Below are 26,381 nucleotides of genomic sequence, written 5' to 3'. Positions count from 1 at the left end.
TTTCATCATTATGTTAATTTTTCATTTAACACTATGGGACATTTTCTGTCATCTATACTGCATGTAGAGCCTTGGCATGAATTTAAATATTACAGATGGGAAGCTAAAAAGTTATATTAGGAAAATACTTAATGCTCAGGTTTTTATATTCTAATCTTTGTCTCTAATTGCCAATTGTTGGCATCAGACTATTTAGCTAGATGTGCTGCTGGTCTGACAAGATATGGCTTGTCTCATTTTGGCTGAAGGCCAAAGAATATACAGTTTCTTTGAATAATAGTAAGAAAAAAAACTTTTCTGGATATGTCCTGTTTCTGCTTTACTACAGTTTAATAGGTAGTACAGTAAACAACACTTTCTTAGCTCTGCCCAGGTTTGTACATTTGTGGTACTATTGTTTCCATCACTGAGAGATTAATTTAAAATAAATTATGATATGATATGATATATGATATGATATGATATATGATATGATTAACATAATATAATATAATATAATATAATATAATATAATATAATATAATATAATATAATATAATATAATATAATATAATATAATCCCACCTTGAGATTCTATAGAAAGATCCTTTTTTTTTATAAGATTAAAATGAAATTAAATGAAATTAATTGAAATTAAATTCACACAGCTTACTTAGCTGTGTGAATCCACATATTTATGAACGTCTACAGACCACAACCAACCTACAAGGGAAATAAAGAAGACTTGTTTATAGGCAGTGTTTATTTAGAAATAATTATATTTATTTATAATAATATTTATGTATAAATATTATATATCTAATTATACAGAAAGATAAGATAGCATCTATTATTAAATCCATTGAATTTTAAATCTGAACTCCCAAGCACTGGTGTGTGAGAAGAAGAATTATGTTCACATGTGTCGGTGTTCAAACGCTATTTGGGTATTTCCAGCAGTTAAGAAGGCAGAGTGCTATCTGAAAATGGAAACTACAGATTGATTTTGGACTTGCACTAGTTGAACTGAGGTCTGTAACTATCCCAAATGAAATGATATCAGCAACAACAACAAAAAGACTGTTTTACACTGAGATAAGATAGAAGAGTGTTTGGAAGTTTTAATTTCATAAAGCTATCTTGTTTTCTCTAAGTATGTAAAATATACCCACAGAACATTTAAAAGTTGTGTTTTAAAAACAGAAACAGCATCCTCCAGTCAACTGCCTTCTCTCAGGACTTCATTTCTACAGCAAACAGAACCACCTATGATAGATTACTATATCCTTGTCAGCAGAAACTGTTGATTTTCAGGAGAAAACAAACAAATAAACAAAAAGTTTTACACTGAGATAAGATAGAATGTAGACAGTTGACTGGAGGGTGCTGCTTGTGTTCCTTGAAAATGGATAGTTACAGTTTCTGTGTAAGGAGTCTTACTACTGCTATCAGTTAAAACTTGTGTTGCTGTTTTCTTAAAGGTCAGCTTCGGCATTTCTAATGTCACTGTGTAGGTCTGCTCTGATGGCAGTAGAACTATCAGTTTTTGCTGTTACTCCTTGCTGACTCTAAACATCTTCAAATTCAGGCTTTCTCAGAAAAGTCTCTTCTGATGGAGACTCATTTTCCTTTTTGTTTATCTGTGTTTTGCCTGGCCAAGTAATGCTACTGTTACATTCATTACTTTCTAGCTCCTTGTCACTATGAACATCAATTGTAATCAGAACTGGAGTACTGATTTACTTATGTTATGTTTCTGGTGTTTCTCCTTATGTTTTTTTTGTTTTGTGATGCCTTGTTATGTCCATCATTTTTCATTCGTAGAATGTCTCTACACTTAGATTCCTAGCCTTTTTTTTTTTTTTTTTTTCCCTCTTATTCTTTTTCTTACTAATTGTCTGAAAGGCTATCTTCATTTTTGTAGCAGTTACTGAATTTTGCTTGTTTTCTTGAAATCTCTCCTTTCTCTAGAACAGTGGTCGCCTTGGTTGCGTTCTCCAAACTGGGAGCTTTGTAATTCCTTTTTCCACCAGGCTTTTTGCTTTCTCTTGTATCAGTCACTCCGTGACATATTGTTTGGTCACCTATTTGATCTGCACCTTTCATAACAGCAATAGGGTCTTTCATGGAGTCACCTGCACCTATGCAGATCTAGCATTTCAGATTGTATGGACTAATTAGTCATTCTGGACTAATGGCTTGCCTTGAATAGTGACCACGAGTCCTCCTCCTCATGAGTATTCATAGACATCTTTGACCATGTTTTGACTATAAAAAGCAGAACATTCCAGATATCTACAATTGTTTCTCATATAATAATGATCATTGTATCTTCTTCTTGTTCTTGTTTTGCCGTGGACCTTGCTACATGGTTATGATCTGCTTACATCTCTGCAGATAGTACTGTCATGACTGAGGAAGCTTTTCTGGCTTTCTTTGAGACATGCCAGAGTCATGAGTTCTTGACTTTCTCTTGTTTCCTTTGCTCCTATGTTTGCTACTATCTATGTTTCTTGATTGTGTCCTCAAAAGTTGGCCTTTACCAACCTTACTGCTCTGTCAGGGTCTGATGGACATTACTGATACGACTTTGCTATAAATAGGATTGTAGACTCCTGGACAACATTTCATTAAAAGGGGAGCCCATTATGTCCCTTCCTGAAGAGGTGTCCAGATCCTGTGGACATGTATCTTTCACTTTACATTTGTTCTTCTTATTATCTCTCTTCAGAGCTGCGGGAAACAAGTGATTTGTATAACTATCTATATTTTCCCATGAGGGACTGTAACAAGCCATTCCTGCTTGGTTTGCTGTCACTACAACTGTGAAACTGGATTGGCTGCTGTTTCTTCACATCTTCCCTTTTCTCCTCCCTGACTGACTCCTCAGTGTCCAAAGACTGCTTCACTGGTTCTCATGTCCATTCAAATAATGGCTTAACATACACCATAATAATATATTTGTTCAAAGAATCACTGATTTTTGAATCGGAATTAGTTTGTGAGAGTTTGCTGTTCAGTTCTCTTTGCAGCAGAGTTCTTATAGGAATTTCTGAAACCTCTTCAGAAGAAGCTGTGCCTGCACGGACTCTTCTAAAAGGAACATGATGGACCTGTAATCATACAAGAGGGCCTGATCAGTACTGGTTACAGATGAACTGTGATTTGGTCCTTGAGAATTGTCCTCAAATGGAGATGTTGTACTAACTGATGAGTCTGAAAATCTCAATTTGTCATGCAAAGTTGCAGGAGAATCATATTTAACATACTGATCATATGCCTTTGAGTTAAAAGGAGATTGGGTAGGACTGATAAATTCAGCTGAAGTGTGTTGTTCTTTTGTTAAGGTGGTATGGTAACTAAATATCCAGTCATTAGATCTGGCAGTAGAGACATTTTCTGAAGGGCTGGGCATGTACTCCTTACAGTTAAATACAGCACAGATTCAATGGAAAATAGAACAGAAAGGACTTCCACTTCCAGGACATGCATTCTGCTTTTGTTTTTTACTCCTGGACACAACAGAACAGAAGCTATGAAAGTAGCTTCTATATGTCCCATATAGATGGGGCATTCAGAGTCAGGAAATACATTTGTTAGCACTGTCTGTTGCAGCTTCCTTATGGTAGCTTTGGGTTATTGTTATCCACTGCAAAGTCATTAGGTGCTAAATCATGTTCTACAAACGAAGCAGCAAGCCCAGCAGAAGATTGTAATTATCCACAGAAGCATGGGCAAAAAATGTGCCATTCAGACACAGAAATGGATTCACAGGCACAGATACATGTAGATAGATTGTAGACAGATACACTGGCACATACGCAAGCATGCATAAAAGTACACAAGTGTGAAAAAAAAAAAAAGTACAGGCTTGTGCAATAGCTCAACAAGTGCATCCAAAAGAGTATATTCTGTACAGTGTGCAATCCATCCTGAAAACAATTTTGTGTGAAGACTACTGTAAATGCAGAGGGATGGAAGGATTCATATGAGGAGTAACTTTCTCAGAAAAAGTCAGGCTGATGCAGATCAGCCTTCAGAGTTGAATGTTTTAGAACTAGGTAATAATAACACAAAAAAAAAAAAACACAATAACAGCAATTTTTATAAAAGCAAAGGCTGAGCAACAACCATTTAAACTTTAAAATAGATATTTGAAAATATGTGGGAAGTGTAAAGATATCCCCACACATAAATAGAGGAACAGAAAACAGCAACTAAGCTAAGATTTGAATTGAAATGTTGTGCATACAACACTTTGACAACCAAAGGTTGATATTCCTGATTCCTATTTTTCTAAACAGTCATAGAAATCCAATTCTCTCATTCCTTCATACACGAAGAAGATAATACATTGTAGAAAAATGGTTTGTCAAGCCTTTATCCTAGTATCTTATTAACTTTTTTTTTTACTATACACTGTTTTTTTTTTTTACTATACACTGTTTCTATCTATCTGTGACATGATTTTTCTAGTTTTATCTAGTTGTTGTTTGTTATTATTATTTTATTTTTTAAATAACATAATAACTATATTTTATTATACCAACTCTAAATTAACTTGTTAATTTACTTTATAAAGCCAATATTTACACCATTACTACAATTTGGAAATGTTATTTTGGACAGTAGCTTTTATATGAACAAGGGTTTATCATCTTTCAGGAATTTACCATAGGTCCTGCAATGAAGTCATAAGAAAGCTTAAGCTTTCATTCCTAGTAAAACTGCTTGTATTGTTGTTAGGATATAATGATTTGAGAACATTTTCTTCTGATAAAATGAAGACAATAAACCCCACAAACATTAATTTATTTAAATAAATAAAAATATTTTTTTTAAAAGTAAGTCTTTATTTATGTATACATTACTAATTAAAGTATGTAATTTAATTAATAATATTTATTAATTCTAGATATAAAGACCAACTGGAAACACAGTTAAATAGGTGAATATTTTCAAATTTAATTACCACTCACTTTTTTTTTATTTTTTATTTTTTACCAAATGAGGGAGTTTGTCAAATTTTTTAAAAAACATTTAATTTGTAACAAAACATTGTTTTTTAAATATACATTATTTTAAAATTAAAGCTCTACTTGTTCTTGTTCTTTTTCTTCTTCTTCTTCTTCTTCTTCTTCTTCTTCTTCTTCTTCTTCTTCTTCTTCTTCTTCTTCTTCTTCTTCTTCTTTTTCTTCTTCTCCTTGTACTTTAATAATCTTTCCTGTCAAAATCATTTTTTTTATTATTAAAAAGTAGTGTGGTTTTTTTTGTTTGTTTGTTTTTGTTTTGTTTTCAAACTGAATGTAAATGAATTCTTTAAAATTTCAATTCTTTTTTTCAGACCATTTTTGGATAACTCTTCACCTCTATTAGTTGGCTTTTTGACAGTCTTTCTGATCCAATATTCATGCAAATTATATTGTCATTTTTGGGGCTTTCCTACAGTTATCACTCAGCTCTAGCCTAGATTTGCAGGTTTTATTATTATTATTATTGTTGTTGTTGTTATTATTACCACTAATGGATTTGCAGCTAACCTATGGTTCCAGTCATGGTCAGTTGCCTTCGGTATCACCGATGTATGCATTGTGCTGATAAGTACTGTGGTTCATTTTCCTCTCGGGTAAGCACGGTTAAAAAACTGAGAGAAGGAAAGAGAAAGAGAGAATGAGAAAGAGAGAAGCCCTCAGATTAATAATTACCATAGCCTGAGACAGGAATGGCAAAACACACTTGGTTGCTTTCTAACCTTAGTACGGTGTAATGAAATATGGCTGCTTCAGGACAAAAAATATGATAGCTTTTGTAGTTTTAATATTACTTCACTGAAATCCGCAAAATGGCATTTCATTCAGCATTGCCAGTGTGATAATGTTTTAATTAAAGGGCAAATCTTTCTCAAGTTATGGATTCTTTACCACATCAAAAGGATTGTCCCTAATATTTGCAGTGTCATCATTTCATATTACATTTTAATTTGTTAATTCATCTGTGTGAACTGAGTACCCTAATATGTAAAGAATCATTTGTCATGATTCAGGGGTCTAACAAAGCATGTTTAAAGGTAAAGAGATTAGTAAAAAGAAATAGAATATTTCAACCTTATGGAACATATTATGAAATAAAATTTGTATGCAAGAATACCCATATCACATAGGATACAGAAGAGACTGGTGTTTTTTTTTGTTTTGTTTTGTATGCATTTTTCTGTATCACATACACTTTTGTATTTTTCTTGGTAAGAAAAGAAAAAAAAAATACAAAATTTAATTCATCTATAAAGATATTTTAATTCAGAGATAGTGGTTAGCATTGTATGACAAGTAAAGCTTTTGTGATTTTATTACATGGTGATCCTGAAGATCCAAGGTAGTCATGGTGAAAAGGATAAACTCAGAAATTCTGTATATTCAGCTACTCCACAAAATATCTGCAGGTTTATATAGTTTCTATCATTAGTATCCCATAATTCCTTTCTCTAGAGCTAAGAAGGAAAATAAACAAAGTAGAAAGAGTGGCACCTTGATATGTAGCTAATTAAAATTAAAAATAGGTGTGAATATAGATAGTCACGCTTCTATTTGAAAAATAATCACACCTGTTCTTCCCTTATATTGCTACAAAACTTGCATAGGTACCTCAAAATCCGTCTTGTTAGGATTTTCTGTATTATAACAATTTGCTACATCATGACATTGGTAGTAGGGTGACAGTTGGACCAGATCTTTTGAAGGTTTTTTCCAACCTTAACGATTCTATGATCCTATATCATAGATATAGATAGCATATATCTCTATTTGCTGACATCTTAAATAACTCATGGTTACTTTTATGGCTTGTTCCTCTGCAGATACTTTTAGAGTGTATACTGAGTGCTTGAGAAACAACAGTATTCTAGAAATATTCTTTCCATGGTTGTCCAAGCACAGAAATCTTGGAATGAATATTGATCATTAGTGTTTGATTTTTATTGCAAGAACTGGAGTCTTGCTCAATCTTTTACCACTTGGCATTTAATATCCCCACATTGTATGAGTTTTCAGTGGTAGAATATGAAAGTTGAATACTGAAATCTGAGTCTCTGAGTTCTTGCCTTAGTTTCCCCATATATCAGTTTGGAGAGCTAAGCAAAAAAATTCAAAATCAAACAAGAAAACAAAACCACCACTCTACTAAGAAAATACAAGTAGCTGGACTGTAAGTAATGATAAGTATAAAGGTACTTTTTATATAGAGAAATATTTTTATATCTTTTATATATCTTCCCAGCTCATACAGACCAGTATCTTCTTCAGCCTTGAACTCTGAACTCTCATTAAAATTCTTGAGGCCTTTCACCTGATCATTCTTTCATACCAACATGACACACTTCCCTCCCACTCCACCTACAAATATATAGACAATATTCAAATATTCACTCATATGATAATGTTGTCCTTTTCTTCTTTATTTTATTTTATTTTATTTTATTTTATTTTATTTTATTTTATTTTATTTTATTTTATTTTATTTTATTTTATTTTATTTTATTTTATTTTATTTTATTTTTTATTTGTTATAGGGGCTCTTTCAGTACCTGGGCAAAAGTAGAAGATGTTGATGGCTGTGGACTGAGGGTACTCTCAGCCTTCCCTACACAAAATGTTTTATTTTGCATAGAATACTAAATAAATAAATAAATTATAGGAACAAGAAAAAGAATGGTGAAGTGATTATCATCATCTGGTCTACGGGTTATTTTGTTAGAAACAAATCATGATTTTCAGGACTTCTCTGTATTCTTATACAGGATGCTTGACTTTTTATTCTTAACTCTATCTGAACTTTTTCCGAGCAATCCTACCTTCACACGGCATCTAATTTTTCCTGTTGCAGATTGCAGCTTAAAAGTCACAATGCAGCTAATTGAAGGCTCATCTCATTAAATACTGAAATACAAGCATCTCCCAAGTGAAATGTGGCAGCTGTTAAACAGTGAACAGCAATACTGCACGAGAGCTCAGGACAGTGAAAAAGAACACTGTATCTAATCATAATTGCAGGAGAAGTGTTGGTAGACAGAATGCAATTACCCAAACTGGAAAAAGTCCAAAATACTAGGGTTGACATACATGCTCTTTCCTCTACTATTAGTGCTGGAAGAGGGGAAAAATGAGACTGGTATTGCACTACATTAATGTGTAAATCATCAGATTTTGTTAATATGCAAAACATTTAACTCCCCTTTTTTTTTTTTTAAAAAAAAAAAAAAAAAAAAAAAAAGAAGTCCTTTTTGGAAGACATTATAGGATTAGGAAAAATAGTGAACTAATCAGGAAGTATCAACAACTTTCTTCCTTCAGCAGAGTTGTTCTTTTGTATCTTGTGTTCTGCAAAAGCCTTGAAGAAATGGGCCCTTCGAACTCAAAGCCAATGTTCTAAGTCAGAAATAAAACATCTCTTAAAAAGTGGTTTTACTGCCTGAGGTTGTAACTTGAAAAGCAAGTAGCAGTAGGAAAGCATTCTTCTCCTTGCAGCATCATGCTGCTACATGGTGGTACTGGGTGTTTTCATATATACCATTTTTACCCTCATTGATATCCATACTGCCACTTACAAGTTTGCTAAAGCAAGCATTTTTTTTGGTCTGTTCTTTACTGCATGCTTTTTCAAGTAAAAAGTTTATTAACAGGTTTTCTTTCATAATTCAGTAACATGAAAAAATATTTATTTCTTCTACAAAGGGTCCCACCCTGTCCTTCATATATGCTGTGCCAAACAATCTGAACTTTCTAACCCATAAATATTAATGCTTTTCCAGACAAATTCAGGTTCAGAAAAAGCATCCTTTGAAAGTCATCACCATCCATCTACAATTCTGAAGGAAGAATAGCATTTGTAGTCAAGAGATGGGTGTACTGGGTCTGGCTGGAATGTTAACTTTCTGGGCAGCAGCCCATACAGTGCTGTACTCTGCACTTGTAGCTGGAACAGCAGTGTTATCACACCAGTGTTGTGTCTACTGCTGAGCAGCAGTGGCACAGCATTGGGCCTTTCTCTAACCCTCCTAGGGGGTGGGCAAAAAAGTGAGGAGAGAAACATCACTAGGGCAGCTGACCTAAACCAATCAAAGGGATATTCCATACCATGTGATGTCACACTCAGCAATAAAAGGTGGAAACAGGAAGAAGAGGGGAGGGGTGGGCTCTTGTTGAGAAGACGTGGGTCCTCCTCTCGAACACCGGCTGCGTGCGTTGAGGCCTTGCTTCAAGGACGTGGTCAGTCATCGCTCATTTGTGGGAAGTAGAGAGTAATTTCTTTCCTCTGCACTTCCATATAGCTTTCATTTATTTTGTTTGTTTGTTTTCCTCCCTTTTTTCCCCTTTCTCTTTTATTTCCCCTTAGTTAAATTGTTTAGTTCATGGTAGTCTTTATTTAATTATTATAATTATTTCCCTTTAATTAAATTATCCTTATCTCAACCCGTGAGTTGTTCTTTGCTTTACTTCTCCCCCTCCTCATCTAAAGGAGGGGGAGTGAGAGAGCGGTTGTGGGGTTTAGCTGCCCAGCACGGTAAAACCACCACAATGGGGCAGAAAATTCCATTTCTTTTCGACAGCTGAGACATGCTGCTTTTCAGATACTTCCTTAGAAGGAAATTACACTAAAACTAGAAACATAAAAGTGCATAGGGGAAAGCTTTTTAATGTGCTGTACATTGTGAAGAGTGTTACAAATAAAGTGTATGAACTAGTTAATATCAAGTTATTTGGGGTTATTGATGGAACAGTAGATTTAGATAAGCTACATTATACACACACACACTCAAAAAAAAACCACACTTTTACAAAAAAAAAAAGTGTTTACAGTTATGAAGATTTTTGACAGCTGATTTGATAGCTATTTCAATAAAGCTGATAGGCTGCAGAGAGACAGAAAACCTAAACACTTAAGACTGTCTGGAAAAAGGGACAGATGAGAGGACGATGAAAGTAAAGGCTTTTTTTTCTGAGAGAACACAATGGTGTGCCTAATGGAAACATATGACATACTTGTGGTATTTCTAAATAATTTCTAGATGTTAGGTACGGTCCAGTATTCACTGGGGTCAGTTTCCAGAAAAACTGAAACAGAGGCAGACACGAGGCAGAAATATGAGGCAGAAACAGAGGCTCAACACCTGGGGTATCTTAACAGTATTCCTATACTGAAATTTAGGATGTTGTGTGGTTCTTCTCTGAGACAGGTGGTGATATGAAATCAAGTCTTGAAAACAGGTGTGCCTGAGGTGATCTTGGGAAGGTGGCTGAGTCACTGTAACACAAGTCATCAATAAGTTTACCATGGTGAAGGACACAGGACAAATCACACAATCACACAGTTTGGATTTGTTTAGTGGATGTACAATTCTCTCTGGGTGTGTTGTGTGTGTCTTTGATGGGAAGACTAGAGCTCTTAAGACTACAGGTTCATGTAAAGGATAAACAAAATAAAGCTACTGCAGAAGAAAAACAAACAAACAAACAAACCCCAAACAACAAATGCATAGATACGATACCTATACAAATGTGTCTGTATTAGTTTTCTGTTTTATAAGTCTTGCACAGACATTTATCTGGTTAAAATTAAACAGGAATAAAAGACAAATGTTCCATCCATGTAACGGTACTGTGGTGTAATATGTTAATATCAGTGTTTCAGGCTGATACTATGGTACAATTACTGTTTTATCACTCACAGGTCCAATCCAGCTGCCAAACTAATACAGGCCAGTTACACAGATTCTGACCCCCTACTTCAGTCACAGGTTCTGATGCTCTTTTATGAACTAATATGAATCATCTAAGCATAATTCTGACACCACTGCCAGTGCACATTAATATAATTACTTTCTTTGGTGGTAACACAGTCATGATTTTGAGAGACTAATATTAAGATATGTTTTTAATATAATGATGTGTATATGGTGAAGAACTACCATATTCATTATAAGTATAACGGTAATGAATTATTGCATGTTATATATAGGAGCAAAATGGTACATTTTGCTTTAAAGTAACTGTTCTGGATTTAAACTAATTGCTGTTGCTTAAATTGTATGCCTTTTTATAGTTAAGAAAGTCTTCATAATCTGTACCACGAGTAAACAAACTCAGTGATTTGTGTCCAGTCCTCATGCCTCAGTGGGCTGTTTCTCCTCTGGACCACTTAACTTTGAGGCTTACATGAGGCTGAAATAACAAAACAGTATTACATTTCTGAAAAATTATACTAACAAAAGTAGTGAATGAAAACACTAGTAACATTCTTATGGACCCGACAAAAATGTGAAATGTTAGAATTAGACGATGAACAACTGTTAAGTATTTCTGAGGCAGAAGACAAAGAAGTAAAACATTCCTTCAAGTTAAAAGAGTTATAGCTCTTACTAATTTCAAGACTATTAGAAAACATGAAACTGAATGCAGGATACTGAATGCAGCTTATGTTGCTTTGTTTATTTTCTCCTAGAGAATATTCACTTGTGGCTAAGTGAGTCTTAGGCTTTTTCTTATTCTTTTAGGTAAGATATGATACTGACAAGCCTTCTCAATGTTTTGATCTTTTTATGGGAGTAAAAATGGAAAACACACAGTATTTTATAAACTTATAATAAAACTTTATTACGTTTGTTTTGTGCTGAACTTCTGATAGAAAACTGAAGATAAAAAAAAAAAAAAGACTGAATTTTAAATATTTATATTAAAAAAATAAGTACTTAGGAGAGAAAGACAATGCAACTCTTTTTTTTTTTTTTTTTTTTTTTTTTTTTTTTTTTTTTTTAATATATATTACCAGAGATCTACTAATTGAAAATTATTATTTAGTATGAATAGGATTTTGGAGATACGTTGATATGTTGTGACTACAAGAGACTCATTCGTCAATCTGATTCAAAGCCCAGCTCGACAGTATTTAAGTAATCAAATTCTGATGGCCTGTGTATTGGGTTACACAAGAAAAGTCACTTAGACAGATTCGAGATTAAGTGAGGATTTCAGGATGAAATTCAGCATTTCAGTAGAGCATTTTGCATGCATCTTTCTCTCTTTCTCTTTTTTTTTTTTTTTTTTTTTTTGTTTTTTTGTTTTGTTTTTGTTTTTCTTATCCTTTTTCTTATTCCTTTTTTTTTTTTTTTTCCTAGTGTGAATTAATAATGTATTTATGCACCCATGCTTTGCAAAAAGGTTTTCTGATTTTCTTTTAACGCTTTTCTATTTATTTTCATTATGTAGGTGTTTATAACCTGTGTGTATAAGCTGTGTATTTATGTCTTTTTACCATTTTTTTTTTTGTCTCATTCCCTGCTAGTAGAATGATTTTGGTACACAAAATAATTTTACTTCAGTTTACTGACCCTACTTTGAATCTTGTTGTTTTTCCTTTTTGTGCATTTGACTGTAATTGACAAGCTTTTTGCAATGGTATTCCCTAGTTAACTGGCCTTTGTGAATAAGATCCTTGAAGGCAATCAAAAAACTAAAATACCATATTTTCTTAGCTTGTAATTCCTAATAAATCAGTATTGGACAAATATGCTTATGTTAAAGTCTAAACACTTTAAGCCTTTTGACAGTAATCGAGTCTATTTTCAAGAGTGGTTTAATTTTGATAGAGATTCTTTCCATGTCATTACCATTTGCCTCAGACAGTGAATATTTCATAATACTGACTGCTACTGCACAGTTGGCACAAGTAAATATGCAACAGTCAAATCTAGTTTAAAGGCCTCCAGCTGCAACTTTATTAAGAAATACCATTCCATAAATGAAGTTAATGTTTAGTCAATGGCTTTACATCCATGGTGTCAACATTCATACACTCATCATCAGAACTGCAATAGCATAAGTATCCCATTAGTGCAAGTCCCTAAAGAAGGATCAGATGCTCTTGATTAAGATGTCTCCATAATAAATCTGAGAATATCTGCTGATGTCCTTAACATATCTGCTTAACATATCTGCTGATGTCCTTATCTAGGCATGGAATCACATTTTTAATTTTGAAGTATGAGATAAAATGCACCAAATACAAAGTAGGTCTCTCAGTTGTTGTCAATAAAGAATTGTTTTTCTTAAATGATCAACAGAACCTCAAATCATAGCTTTGACTTCTGTTTATTTTTGTTTGTTTGTTTGTTCTGTTTTGTTTCAGTTCGTGACACTAACTGAAATAACTGGTTAGTTCCTGAAACTATTTATTTCTGTAATTCTTGTAAACTTTAACCCCTTGAGTAATCCATTATTTGTTTACAAGTCTAGGAAAATGGACAGAAAGACAGTGGAGGTAGGACTATTATTGAAAGCCAATTACTAACTTATTTGAAAGGACTGTTTTCCAATATTTCTGATCGTAAATGATAAATGAACATAATAAAAAAATTGGTATTCAAGACTGCATGCTTGGTGTATATTTAAAATCCTACCAAAGGTAAAGCTCCTAATAGAACTGACCTCCCTGCTTCTGAGATGTTATGACTGGTCTGAGACTTCACGTCCCACTGCCCTGCTGTGACACCTGCACTCTTCTGCAACACAGTTGGAGGAGTCATGGGGTACACTGTTGCCGTTCACAATAAGTCTCCCTCCAGCCCTGATGGAGTATTAGTATTAAAAAACAGCCAGCCAGCCAGGCTGGCAACAGTCTTGTGGCGTTTATTTGTTTGTTTGTTTTGTTTTTCTTTGGTTGATTTTTGTTTGGATGGTTCTGTGTATGTTCCTATTTTTCATTTGTTTGCCTTTTTTTTTTTTTTTTGTGGCAAAGGGACTAAAATTTTCAATAACTGTTTATGTCAACAGGCCCACGTATATAGTAGTAATAAGCAGTGTCGTCATCCGTATCATGAATTGGCTATATGTTATTTCTGATGGAACTCTTGACTGAAATTTTTACTCTTATTCAACTTTTATTTGCTTTCTGAACACTTGCCAGTATTTCCAATAATACATTTGAAAAATCTTGATCCCAGATCAGTACCAAATATTCATTATTTACATGGCCAAATTGCTTAAATTTCTTCCTCTCCTCCTCCCTCTCCCCCCTTCCCCCCTCCCCCCCCCCCAATAAATAAATAAATAAATACATAAAGAAATAAATCCTTCCTGGAATCAATCAATTTTCCCCTGTTTGGACATTTAAGATTAAACATTTCTAACAACCGCACAGTTAAAATGAAATCTTTATGCTACTGGTATGGTAGATTTCAGCTTCCAAATAATATTTCTAATTTATTTTATGCCTTGCAGACCCATAATTTCAAACTTAAGATTTTATGAGTAGAAGCATTTAGAACATTTAAGTGAATATTGCATATAGATAGGTTTCACGTTAGTTGTGCTTAAACACCTGTACCAACAGGAAGGAGTCTCAGGAAGTTCCCAAGCTTTTGAACATTTATACCTCCTGAATTCATGAAGATCTTAAGATGTGTAAATTAGTGATCATAATATAAATATAATATGTGGCCAAACCACTTGTGAATAAAGTGCCCATTCTCAAGTCTGGTTAAAATTTCATCCTTCTGAACTATTGCGGTCCTGAAATGGAATGTTAAAATTATACACAAAAAATACGTGTTATTGCAATACCATTAAGAACTCAGATGTAGGAACACTGATGTTGATGTTAATAGACTACCTTCTAATTCTTATTACTTGAGTCCAACTTAAAACTAAGATAAATAAAATAAAATAAAATAAAATAAAATAAAATAAAATAAAATAAAATAAAATAAAATAAAATAAAATAAAGAGGCAACATATAATTTCATAGAATGTCTTATGCAAACACTGCATTTTAATGTTTAAAATGTTTTAAGTGTTTAAAATGTTTTAAGTGTTTAAAGGTTACATTATATTCTTTTTATTTGAGTTAGTCTTTAAATGTTATTAAAATCTGTAAATCAATGCATACATACATAATGATTAAAGAATTACAAAGATATACATTTTGAAAGGGAGACCAATAGTACACTGAATTGTGAATCATTTTAAACTTTCACATATGACCACATAAACATTAAATTAATGCAAATTATAATTAAAATATTAAAAATAAAAAGAAAATTTAGTTACATCAGCTTCAGATACAATTAGGAAATAAAGACTTACAAAGGTGAATTTCCACATTTTTTTCACTATTTTTTCCTTTCTGTTTTTTATAGATACTGCAATGTTTGAGTATTAATTCTGACTATTCCTTGTTATAAGTTGCCCCCTTAATTAATTTTCAGAGAGCATTGCATTAATAATAGAAAGGAATTTATTGAGTAAGCAACAGCAAGCAAAACAGTGCTGGGCGGCCGGGGAGTCTCGGCTCCGCCAACGGCACGCACCTCACCCCCGCCAGGGTCCCTTTTTATATCTTGGTAATTCTGGGATTACGCAGCACATCCTGGTGTATTCTGCGACTGCACGCACTGTTGCTAGGGGGTCATCTCTGTCCCTCTGGTGGTCGTGAAGATGAAGGCCGTAGTCTTCCTCCGCATTGTGGCTCAACTTCTTTCTTTATTTGGTCATGTTGGCCCAGCGTGAGACAGGAAGGCAAGATGTTGATACACTAGTTTAACAACTTATCAGAAGATGGTTACATGAACTTTGCAGCAGTGGTTTTTTAACAAAAGAGGCAACTGAGATGCAGAAGGAGAGAAGGGGAGGGGGTTCTCTATTTTGTTACATTAAGCAAAAGAATTTTCATAGTGTCTAGCAAAGCATTATACAGCTCCTTACTTCAGCAGGGAGTTTTCACAACTCCCGTTCCTCAAACAGAACTCCTTGTTTTTATAATACAAAAGACAATGAACAAACATTTATTGTGTATTACATTCCTAACAACAAATAGAAACCTCTGTATGCATAAAAACCTAGTGTTTGACAATTCCTCTAACTGCCACTAATATCAAACAATATTTTTTCTTATTTTAGATCTCTGTCCTGAGATACAGCAACAGGATGTGCCTTGGAGAAGAGTAAGGGTTTTTTTATTACTATTATTACTATAATGATACTTTGTATGTATTTTCTTGTTTTTTTTTTTTTTTTTTTTAAATGTCTCCATTATCCATGAATTTTAAAAATAGTAAACCTCTGCCAATGAGTGCTATTTACTATGTCCCACAATGTTTATTCAGGCTTCACATTGATTTCAGCAGGAGCTTTGCCTAATTAAAATCATTTTCAGTGTGTATAAATATCAATACTAATTTTTTAGTAAGTTAATATCAAATATTTAAGCATCTATATTTTTCATGACCTCCTAAAATTGTATAAAGGGGAAAATATCCTGGGTGGTTTTGTTGAAAAGTAACTTTCCTCTAGAAAAATATCCCCAAAGGAGATGAACTCCTCTCACAAACAAACAAACAAACAAAGTGGCTTTTTCTTGATGTATATCTTTCATATTTAAAGGTCATATGGAAAAGTGTTTGTATTTTTAGCTTACTTGTTAATCGCTTATTACTATTATTATTTTCCACAAGAAGTGTCTCCCTTCTCTATTATTTGGAAATGTTTTGTTTGTTTGTTTACTTGCTTGCTCGCTTTAACTGTAGAAAAGGACATAAAGATAATACACAATTCATGTCACTCTTTCAAATATCATAATTAATGATCTTTGAAACTGAAGTATTTTTCTTGTTTACCTTTTGTATGGTTTTCCCAATATTGGGAAAAATCTCAGTAAAAAGCATGGTCAGAATCAAATCACCCAATGTCATAGCCTGGGCAGATATGAACATGCTAGTATCTGTTAAATAGACGCAGGCTAGAAGCAAAGTGATATGTCAGGTAGGTCAGGTATGTTAAGAAGTTGTCATGGCATTGGTAGGGAAATACATCATTACTGTAATGTATATAATACTGATTTCCAAGAGTTATGTTATGTTTTATGTTATGTTATGTTATGTTATGTTATGTTATGTTATGTTATGTTATGTTATGTTAAAATGCTGGCTGCTAATCCTTATTTTTGTGTGTTAAAGATACCACAAAATGTGTTTTTATAGGAAAAGTAAAGTTACTATAACCCTCCAGTTGTAAAATGAGCATGAGCATGCTTGGAATTTTACTGTTGGTGTTATGAATTTAGGACTTGGATTTTAGACCAAAGACTAACTCCAGTACTAAAAGAAACAAGTTCTCCAGCTAGGAGAATGAATTTTGTTTTACTATACAGCAAAGGATGCAATGGGTCAAAGGTATGAGCAATACTGGGAGTAGATCATCTGTGTCTGGCTCCTGAGAGAATCTTTAATTTTTCCTTTCCGCAAACATAAAAGCAATCTCCTACAGACACTGAAATCACTTGAGGTATATCTTCAATTTCATTTCAGTTGTCACAGTTCCTTTCCATTCGACAGAGTGGTATTAATTTTTGCCACCTCACTGCTTGAACATAAAACTTTATTACCTCAATTAATGAGTTTCATTTTCCCTTTCCTTTGATGTGTTTTGTGAGAATACACTATCCTTCCAGTCAAATTTGCAGTGCACTCTAAGAATCATTTGACATAAACCCTTAAGCTTTGAAGCTATGCTGCCTTCAGACCTAGTGAGAAATTGGTATTTTACTTGTTTCACAAATGTATTTTTGTTCTGAAGATATTTACTATTCACAATCATATCCTGATAATGCCTCAAGATATTTTCAGTAGACAAGAAGAGATTAAGTTCTAATGGGAGGAAGGAAGCCAAAAAGGGAAAATGAAGTTTTCTTTCTTTTAAGTTATTACATTGCAGACATGAGATCATTCATAAAAAAATCTGAACAAAACATTTAGAAATCAGAAAGATAAACCTAAATGAAGACCTGTTCAGACACAAGACTCTATGGATGCAGTTTACTTTAAACTGTTGCAAGTAACAACTAAAAGACATTTCTGGCAATGTAAGCGGAAAAAGGGAAAGTGAACAGGAAAATGTGTTATTTTGATTCAAATATCAAAGTACAGTAGTATGCTTATGCATACATAAATTGCAGTAAATTGTACTAAAATTGTACTAATTTGCATTCTTTTAACAATGACAAGTTATAAAGATATAAGCTTTAATCCCAATGGCAGTGCAAATCAGAAAACAAAAGATGAATAATAGAATCATAGAATATCCCGAGTTGGAGGGGACCCCTAAGGATAATCAAGTCCAACTCCTGAAATAATTCTGAATACACACATCATACTAATGATAATGAAAAACTCTAACATAGTAGCCTATAAATTATTATTATTTTTTTCTTAGCTTCTCTCATTTTGCAATAGGTTGTGAGTTGTGAAATGTGTTGGTTGGACTTTGACGGGAGTGTGACAGGGACTGCAAATGTACACCCATAACAGCGCTTCCAGTAACAGTCTTATTTCGTCAAAATGTTCCACTGTGCCCAGAGCACTGGATACAAATATCTCCAGAAGTAGTGATCACAAAAATAGTATCTGTGTTTATATTTGAACAAAACCTGCTGCTACTGCTACAGTCTCATACTCCATACAATAAAAATAAATAAATAAATAAATAAATAATAAAATAAAATAAAAAGTCCAGTATTTTGCAGATTATTATTTCTAACCAGCTGAGATGTCATTAGAATAAACATGCTGTTATACAAAATTCAGATTACAAAGTAAAGCTATTATGTCAACAATAGACATCTGATAATGTTTCTGACATTGTCGTTCACTTGGTTAATCCTAGACTGCACTTATGGAGTGAAAAAAAAAATTAACAAAATAAATGTTTTTTAAGTAAACTCTTAAAAAAGGTTTAACTTTGACAAAATGCCTAAAAGAACAGGTTTAGATTATCAGAAAATAAAACACCAAACTTTCTTTCAAAATAAAAACTCTGTATTTTTCCAGATAAATTAAAACTGAGATACCAAAATTTAATCGATAAAATAATTCTGTTCTGTCCTGCCAAATGGCTGACATTTAACACCTGCTTTGAATATTTACTTTATCAATCAGAAAAATATGAAACTCCATGAAATCTCCATTAATATATAATAAATTTCATTAACATATTTTATATACCTTTGAAAATTTTCTAAGAAATGGAGTCTGGAAACAGCTACTTTCTTCATTTAAAAAGGATTTTATCTATAAAGTACTTTATATATAATATATTATATATATATATTATATATATATAGTATATATAAAGTATTTTAAAATATTTCAGTCCTGTAGACTGTAGACACTGAACAGTTTCCAATAATTGCTCTATTCAAAGGCCCTTGTTATAATGATAAAATAGGTTCCTTCTTATAACCCAGTCCTATAAAATATTGGGGTTAAAAATGCCTTTAAAATGTTGTGTATTTAAAAGGATATAAAATGGTTTTCAGTTCTACTTTGTTTTGATATAATCACGTATGTTACCATTGCTCAAAGTCAACTAGACATCTGAAAAATATTAGACTAGAAAAAAATCTTCACCTTTCTATTTCTTTCCCTCTGAGGAGCCATCAGAAGTGTTCTGGTGCAAGGTAGAATAATTACATCTATTATTGCAAATAAAGGATTATTATGGAATAGCCTAGTTAAAGAAATAAAATGAATATTTAATATATATATATTATATACAATATATATATATGTATGAGTATATATATAAACTACATTATATAATGTAAAACGTATTGTGAAGATGGTTGCTCTTTCTTTATGAACACTGCCTGTTACAAAGAAACAGAATAAAAAATGTTCTGTGTGGTTAAACTTCAGATCAGTGCATTAAATAGACCATATATTTAAAAATAAAGTTTTAGGAAATCTTGGAAAGTAAATGAGAGGAGAAAATGAGTGAAGGAATGGATGAAAGTAATACACTTGAAGGGAATCTATTACATAAAGGATTTTTGTTTGTTTTATTTTAAAATTGTTTATACAGAAACAAAACCAAAATTTTTACAAGTCCCTAAATGTTCACACTTTTATTTTGACATAAAAAAAAAAATTTTTTTTTTTTTGAATGAACCATTGTAAACAAATCTGCATGGCTTTTTAGTTTTGAAAAGAATCTATTTTAATTAACTAAACAATACAACATCAGTTACGTCATCACGCATCAGCATCTGTATCTCAAAATGAACTAAAAAAAAAATAAAAATGCTTTTTATGCTTTGAAGTGTTTTTATATATTACCTACATCTTGTCAGTGATACGCATGTATTGACATCATCATATTCATATTATATCCAGAAAAAAATCATTCAGTCTCTACTTCAACTGTTCAGTTCTTAACTGAGGTCCAGATAGTGTGCTTTTTGAGCAAATGGCTTCTTTGGGGCTCTTGAGTTAAAGATATTTTTTAGTTTTGTCTCTCTGCACACAGCAGAAAGCTTTCTATTATTTTGGTAAGATGATTAAAAATACATATATATTATATTTGAATGCTCCTTAAATAAACAGACTTTTTATTTACTACAGTGGAAGGGAAGGGAAGGGAAGGGAAGGGAAGGGAAGGGAAGGGAAGGGAAGGGAAGGGAAGGGAAGGGAAGGGAAGGGAAGGGAAGGGAAGGGAAGGGAAGGGAAGGGAAGGGAAGGGAAGGGAAGGGAAGGGAAGGGAAGGGAAGGGAAGGGAAGGGAAGGGAAGGGAAGGGAAGGGAAGGGAAGGGAAGGGAAGGGTAATATGAAATTAAGTAACAACTAAAATGGGAAAAAAATGTAAATGTCAATAACAGAATTCAGGTTGACACGATATCTGATGTTTTTGGAACCAGGATGTTATATTGCTTATTTTCAGAACTGAAAAACCTATATTTTCTTAGTATTTAAAATGAAAGTTTTGAGATGATTTTTCCCCCATCCCATACAGTTTGATATAACAATTACAGGGGAAGACCAAAGAGAAGATCTTCACAAAATCAAAAATCTGGACAGAAATGTGTCCAATTTTGTTGTTGTTGTTAACTTTTTAATTTAGGCATGCTTGGTAAATGAAACTCACGTGGTTTCAGCAAGGCTTTTGTATGTTTTCCTCTGAATCATAGGTTAGAAGTTTAGTCCCATAAATCTACACTCTACTAAAGTTCCCACCTGTATCTTTTTTCCCCTGGAGCCCTGTGGGTGTTTGTGGTTCATGGATTGCCAGTCAAGTCCTGACTGTTTCTGCTAAAACCATAGTTTTCTCAATTTCAAGAGTTGCTGACAAAGAAACTCTGTGGTGCAGCTCAGATAAAAAATAAACAGGTTATGTGCAGTTGCATAATTCCCCATTGCAGGGGGGAAGGGGAAGGAGGCAGGGAGGCAGAGGAATTTTCACCTTTTTTCACCTCTGAAAAAAGGTGAAAAATGAGATTGGAAAACATCAGAAATATGAGAAGGACTCCAAATATATGTCAAAATCTGGACTGTTAGGTATTCAATCACAGGCTGGCAAAATTCCATAAATGCCTATTGCATTCACAAATTTTGGTTACCTGGGAACTTTTCCATCAAAATTTGTGGAAAACTAATTTTCGAGAAAATTAACACAGTGTCTTAAGGTAGTTTATATAGCTTTTTGGCTTACAATTAAATTCTTTCTTATACATATATGTTTTCAGAGTGAATAAGAGATGTTTAATCAACACTTAGATACATTTTTCATATATTGCTCATTGTGAAATGTGCAATCTAGCTATACTTTCTTTATTGTTGTGTCAAAAATATAGTATGACCAAGACTTCTAAAAACTCATGAATGCACTGCCAGTTAGAAAGTGGACAGCTTCCCTAAGTGGCACCTTTAAACAAAACAAAACTTGTTTGTTTTTTTTTTTTTTTGTCAGGAGACAAAACAAAAGCTGATCAGCTTGTTGAGGTGATAGGCTCCGGGGCAGATGCGTTCTGCAGTGGAGCGAAGGATCCTAAAGGTAGGGCTAATTTTTCCAGCATCGAGCCCACTCGAGGGAGCCGCCAGGACCTGACAGCCCTCGCGAGGGTGTTGAACGAGGCGTGAATGAGGCATAGGTGTAGCCAGCAGCTCCCCTCCCCGGCAAAAAAAAAAAAAAAAAAAAAAAAAAAAAAAAAAAAAAAAATAAAATAAAATAAAATAAAATAAAATAAAGTAAAATAAAGTAAAATAAAATAAAATAAAGTAAAATAAAATAAAATAAAATAAAATAAAATAAAATAAAATAAAATAAAATAGCTGCCACTAGGGAGCGCGGTGATCAGGATGGGCAAACAGGGCTTGGCGCATCAGAATGGAGTGGCATGACAGTTCACACAGGCAGGGCAAGCAGGAAGGGCAGAGTATTCCCTCCCACCCATACAAACACCTCCTCTAGTGGTGGTCTCTAGCACTAGCTCAGCTGCAATTGTCTCCACCATGTGCAGTGCTCTCTCTAGGAAGTCTGTACACACACACAGACTGACTGCCCGCTTAAAACTACAGCAGTTCAGGTCTCCAGATGCAGGGAGTGTCTGAGCCTGTTGCTACCACCTGTGGGGGGCAAAGAGACAAATTGCATGAGGTGAGAGCAGTTGGACGACCTGGTCTGCCTCATGGCAGAACTCAAGGAAGAGGTCGAGAGGTTGAGGGATATCAGGGAGTGTGAGCGGGAGATAGACTTGTAGAGCAACTCCCTGTGCGGCCTGAAGCACAGGTACCAGGGTGAGAAACCCCAAATGGAGGTGGACCCCCTGCCCTGTTGCTGTCAGGCAGAGGGAGGGGACCTAGGAGTTGAGGAGGAATGGAAACAGGTCCCTGCTCGACATTGCAGGTGATGCCCCCCCCACTGGCCCCACCTTCCCAGGTGCTCTTACGCAACAGGTTTGAGGCCCTGGAGATTGAGAGATGGGTAGCTGAGGAAGAGGTAGAAAGTCTATCCAGAAGGATGCCTAGGGCGAGGAAGCTGACTCCACGCCTCAGGACTGCCTCCATCAAGAAAGAAAGAAGGGTTATTGTTGTGAGCGACTCCCTTCTCAGGGGAACAGAGGGCCCTATTTGTCGGCCTGACCCTACCCCTAGGGAAGTCTGCTGCCTCCCTGGGGCCAGGGTCAGGGACGTTGCCAGGAGACTTCCCAACCTCGTTCGCCCCTCTGACTATTATCCTCTTTTGATAGTCCAGGCAGGTAGTGATGACATTGAAGAGAGAAGCATGAAGATGATCAAAAGGAACTTTAGGGAACTGGGACGGTTAGTGGATGAGGCAGGAGTACAGGTGGTGTTTTTGTCCATCCCTACGGTGGCAGGGAGGGGTACAGAGAGGACATGAAAAGCTCACCTGATAAACCTGTGGCTCAGAGGCTGGTTGCAACACAGAATTTATTTTTTTTTTTGACCATGGGGCGCTTTACTCAACACCTGGATTGATGGTTGCAGACAGGTCCCTATCTCTAAGGGGAAAATGGATCCTAGCCCAGGAGCTGGTGGGGAGCTCCTGAGAGGGCTTTAAACTAGGTAAGAAGGGGAACGGAGCTGAAAGAATGTTTGTTAGGGCTGTGCCAGGGGAAACAATGGCAAGGCTGGGAGAGAAGGCAATGGCCCAACTGAAGTGCATCTACACTAATACACACAGCATGGGCAACAAACAGGAGGAGCTGGAAGCCATCATGCAGCAGGCAGGCTACGACTTGGTTGCCATCACGGAAACGTAGTGGGACCACTTTCATGAATGGAGTGATGCAATGACTGGCTATAGGCTCTTCAGAAGGGACAGGCAGCATGGAAGGGGTGGTGGTGTGGCTCCCTATATCAGAGAGAGTTTTGATGTCATGGAACTTGAGGCTGGGAATGATAAGATTGAGTCCCTTTGGGTTAGGATCAGTGGGAAGGCCAACAAGGCTAGTGATCTGGTCGGGGTCTGTTATAGGCCACTAAACCAGGATGAGGAGACTGATGAGGAGTTCTACAGGCAGCTGACAGAAGTTGCGAAATCTTCAGCGCTTGTTCTTGTGAGGGACTTCAACTTCCCAGATATATCCTGGAAGCACAACACAGCCCAGAGAAAGCAGTCTAGGAGGTTTCTGGAGAGCGTGGAAGATAGCTTCCAGATGCAGCTGGTTAGTGAACCTACCAGGGGAGGTGTCCCGCTAGGCCTTCTGTTCACAAACAGAGAAGGACTGGTGGGAGATGTGGTGGCTGGAAACTGTTTTGGGCAGAGTGACCATGAAATGGTATATTTCTCTATTCTTGGAGAAGCCAGGAAGGGGACCAGTAAAACCACTGTATTGGACTTCTGGAGGGCTGACTTTGAACTGTTCAGGACACTGGTTGGTAGAGTCCCTTGGCAGGCAGTTCTGAAGGGCAAAGGAAGGCTGGGCACTCTTAAAGAAGGAAATCTTAATGGTTGAGGAGCGGTCTGTCACCATGTGCCCCAAGACGAGCCAGTGTGGGAAAAGACCAGCCTGGCTGAACAGAGAATTGTGGCTTGAGCTTAGGAGAAAAAAGAGGGTTTATAATCTTTGGAAAAGAAGGTAAGCCACTTGGGAGGACTATAAGGATATTACGAGGCAGTGCAGGGACAAAATTAGAAAGGCCAAAGGTCATCTGGAGCTCAATCTGGCTACCGCTGTTAAAGACAACAAAAAATGTTTTTACACATACATCAGTGCAAAATGGAGGACTAAGGAGAATCTCCATCCTTTAATGGATGCGGGGGGGAACTTAGTTAAAAAAGATGAGGAAAAGGCGGAGGTGCTTAATGCCTTCTTTGCCTCAGTCTTTAGCAGCAAAACTGGTTGCTCTCTGGATACACAGTACCCTGAACTGGTGTAAGGAGAAGGGGAGCAGAATGTGGCCCTCACAATCTATGAGGAAATGGCTGCTACAGCACTTGGATGTATGCAAGTCGATGGGGCCGGATGGGATCCACCCGAGGATACTGAGAGAACTGGCAGAGGAGCTGGCCAAGTCACTATCCATCATTTATCAGCAGTCCTGGCTATTGGGGGAGGTTCCAGTCAACTGGCGCCTTGCAAACATGACGCCTATCTACAACAAGTGTGGGAGGGTAGACCCAGAAAACTATAGATCTGTCAGTTTGACGTCAGTGCCAGGGAAACTCATGGAGAAGATTATCTTGAGAGTCATCACGCGACACTTGCAGGGCAACCACGTGATCAGGCCCAGTTAGCACAGGTTTATGAAAGGCAGGTCCTGCTTGACAAACCCGATCTCCTTCTATGACAAAGTGACACGCTTGGTGGACGAGGGACAGGCTGTGGATGTGGTCGACCTTGACTTCAGCAAGGCTTTTGACACCGTCTCCCACAGCATTCTCCTCAAGAAACTGGCTGCTCTTGGCTTGGACCAGCGTACGCTTCGTTGGATTAGAAACTGGCTGGATAGCCGGGCCCAAAGAGTCGTAGTGAATGGAGTCAAATCTAGTTGAAGGCCGGTCACTAGCACCACAGAGCTCGGTACTGCGGCCAGTCCTCTTTAATATCTTTATCGATGATCTGGATGAGGGGATCGAGTGCACCCTCAGTATGTTTGCAGATGACACCAAGTTATGTGTGTGTGTCAATCTGCTCGAGGGCAGAAAGGCTCTGCAGGAGGATCTGGATAGGCTGCACCAATTGGCTGAGGCCAACTGTATGAAGTTCAACAAGGCCAAGTGCCGGGTCCTGCACCTGAGGCACAACAACCTCAAGCAGAGCTGGGAGAGGAGTGGTTGGAAAGCTGCCTGGTGGAGAAGGGGCTGGGAGTATCGGTGGATACTCGGCTGAATATGAGCCAGCAGTGTGCTCAGGTGGCCAAGAAGGCCAACAGCATCCTGGCTTGCATAAGAAGTAGTGTAGCCAGCAGGACTAAGAAAGTGATTTTGCCCCTTTATTCAGCTTTGGAGAGGCCATACCTTGAGTACTGTATTCAGTTTTGGGCCCCTCACTACAAGAAGGAAATCAATGTGCTCAAGTGAGTCCAGAGAAGTGCGATGAAGCTGGTGACGGGTCTGGGAAGCAAGTCTTATGAGGAGCAGCTGAGGGAGCTGGGTTTGTTCAGCCTGGAGAAAAAGAAGCTCAGGGATGACCTTATTGTTCTTCATAAGTACATTAAAGGAGTCTGTAGTGAGGTGGGGGTTGGTCTATTCTCCCATGTGCCTGGTGACAGGATGAGGGGGAATGGGCTAAAGTTGCTCCAGGGGTATTTTAGGTTGTATATTAGGAAGAACATCTTTACTGAGAGGGTAGTTAGGTATTGGAATGGGCTGCCCAGGGAAGTGGCTGAGTCACCATCCCTGGAGGTCTTTAGAAGAAGTTTAGATGTAGAGCTTAGTGATATGGTTTAGTGGAGGACTTGTTAGTGTTAGGTCAGAGGTCGGACTCGATGATCTTGAGGTCTCTTCCAACCTAGACAATTCTGTGTTATTTTTTTGTGTGTGATTCTATGTGAAAACAAAACAAAGCAAAACAAAACAGCAACAACAACAATGAAAAGGTTACTAGAAAGAAAGATAACTTAC

General features: G+C 35.9%; 1 long non-coding RNA gene across 2 annotated transcripts in view; it reads left to right on the top strand.

Moving 5' to 3' along the window:
* LOC116501055 overlaps nt 1-26,381 on the top strand; it is a 649,666-nt gene that overhangs the window by 384,407 nt on the left and 238,878 nt on the right. For both annotated transcript variants that reach the window (XR_004254362.1, XR_004254363.1), the window contains exon 5: nt 15,924-15,967. This is a non-coding gene — a long non-coding RNA (uncharacterized LOC116501055). The remainder of the gene's footprint in view (nt 1-15,923; nt 15,968-26,381) is intronic.

The sequence above is a fragment of the Aythya fuligula genome, chromosome Z (genome assembly GCF_009819795.1).
Source record: "Aythya fuligula isolate bAytFul2 chromosome Z, bAytFul2.pri, whole genome shotgun sequence".
NCBI lineage: Eukaryota > Metazoa > Chordata > Aves > Anseriformes > Anatidae > Aythya > Aythya fuligula.
This window is presented reverse-complemented; position numbering and strand designations above follow the sequence as displayed.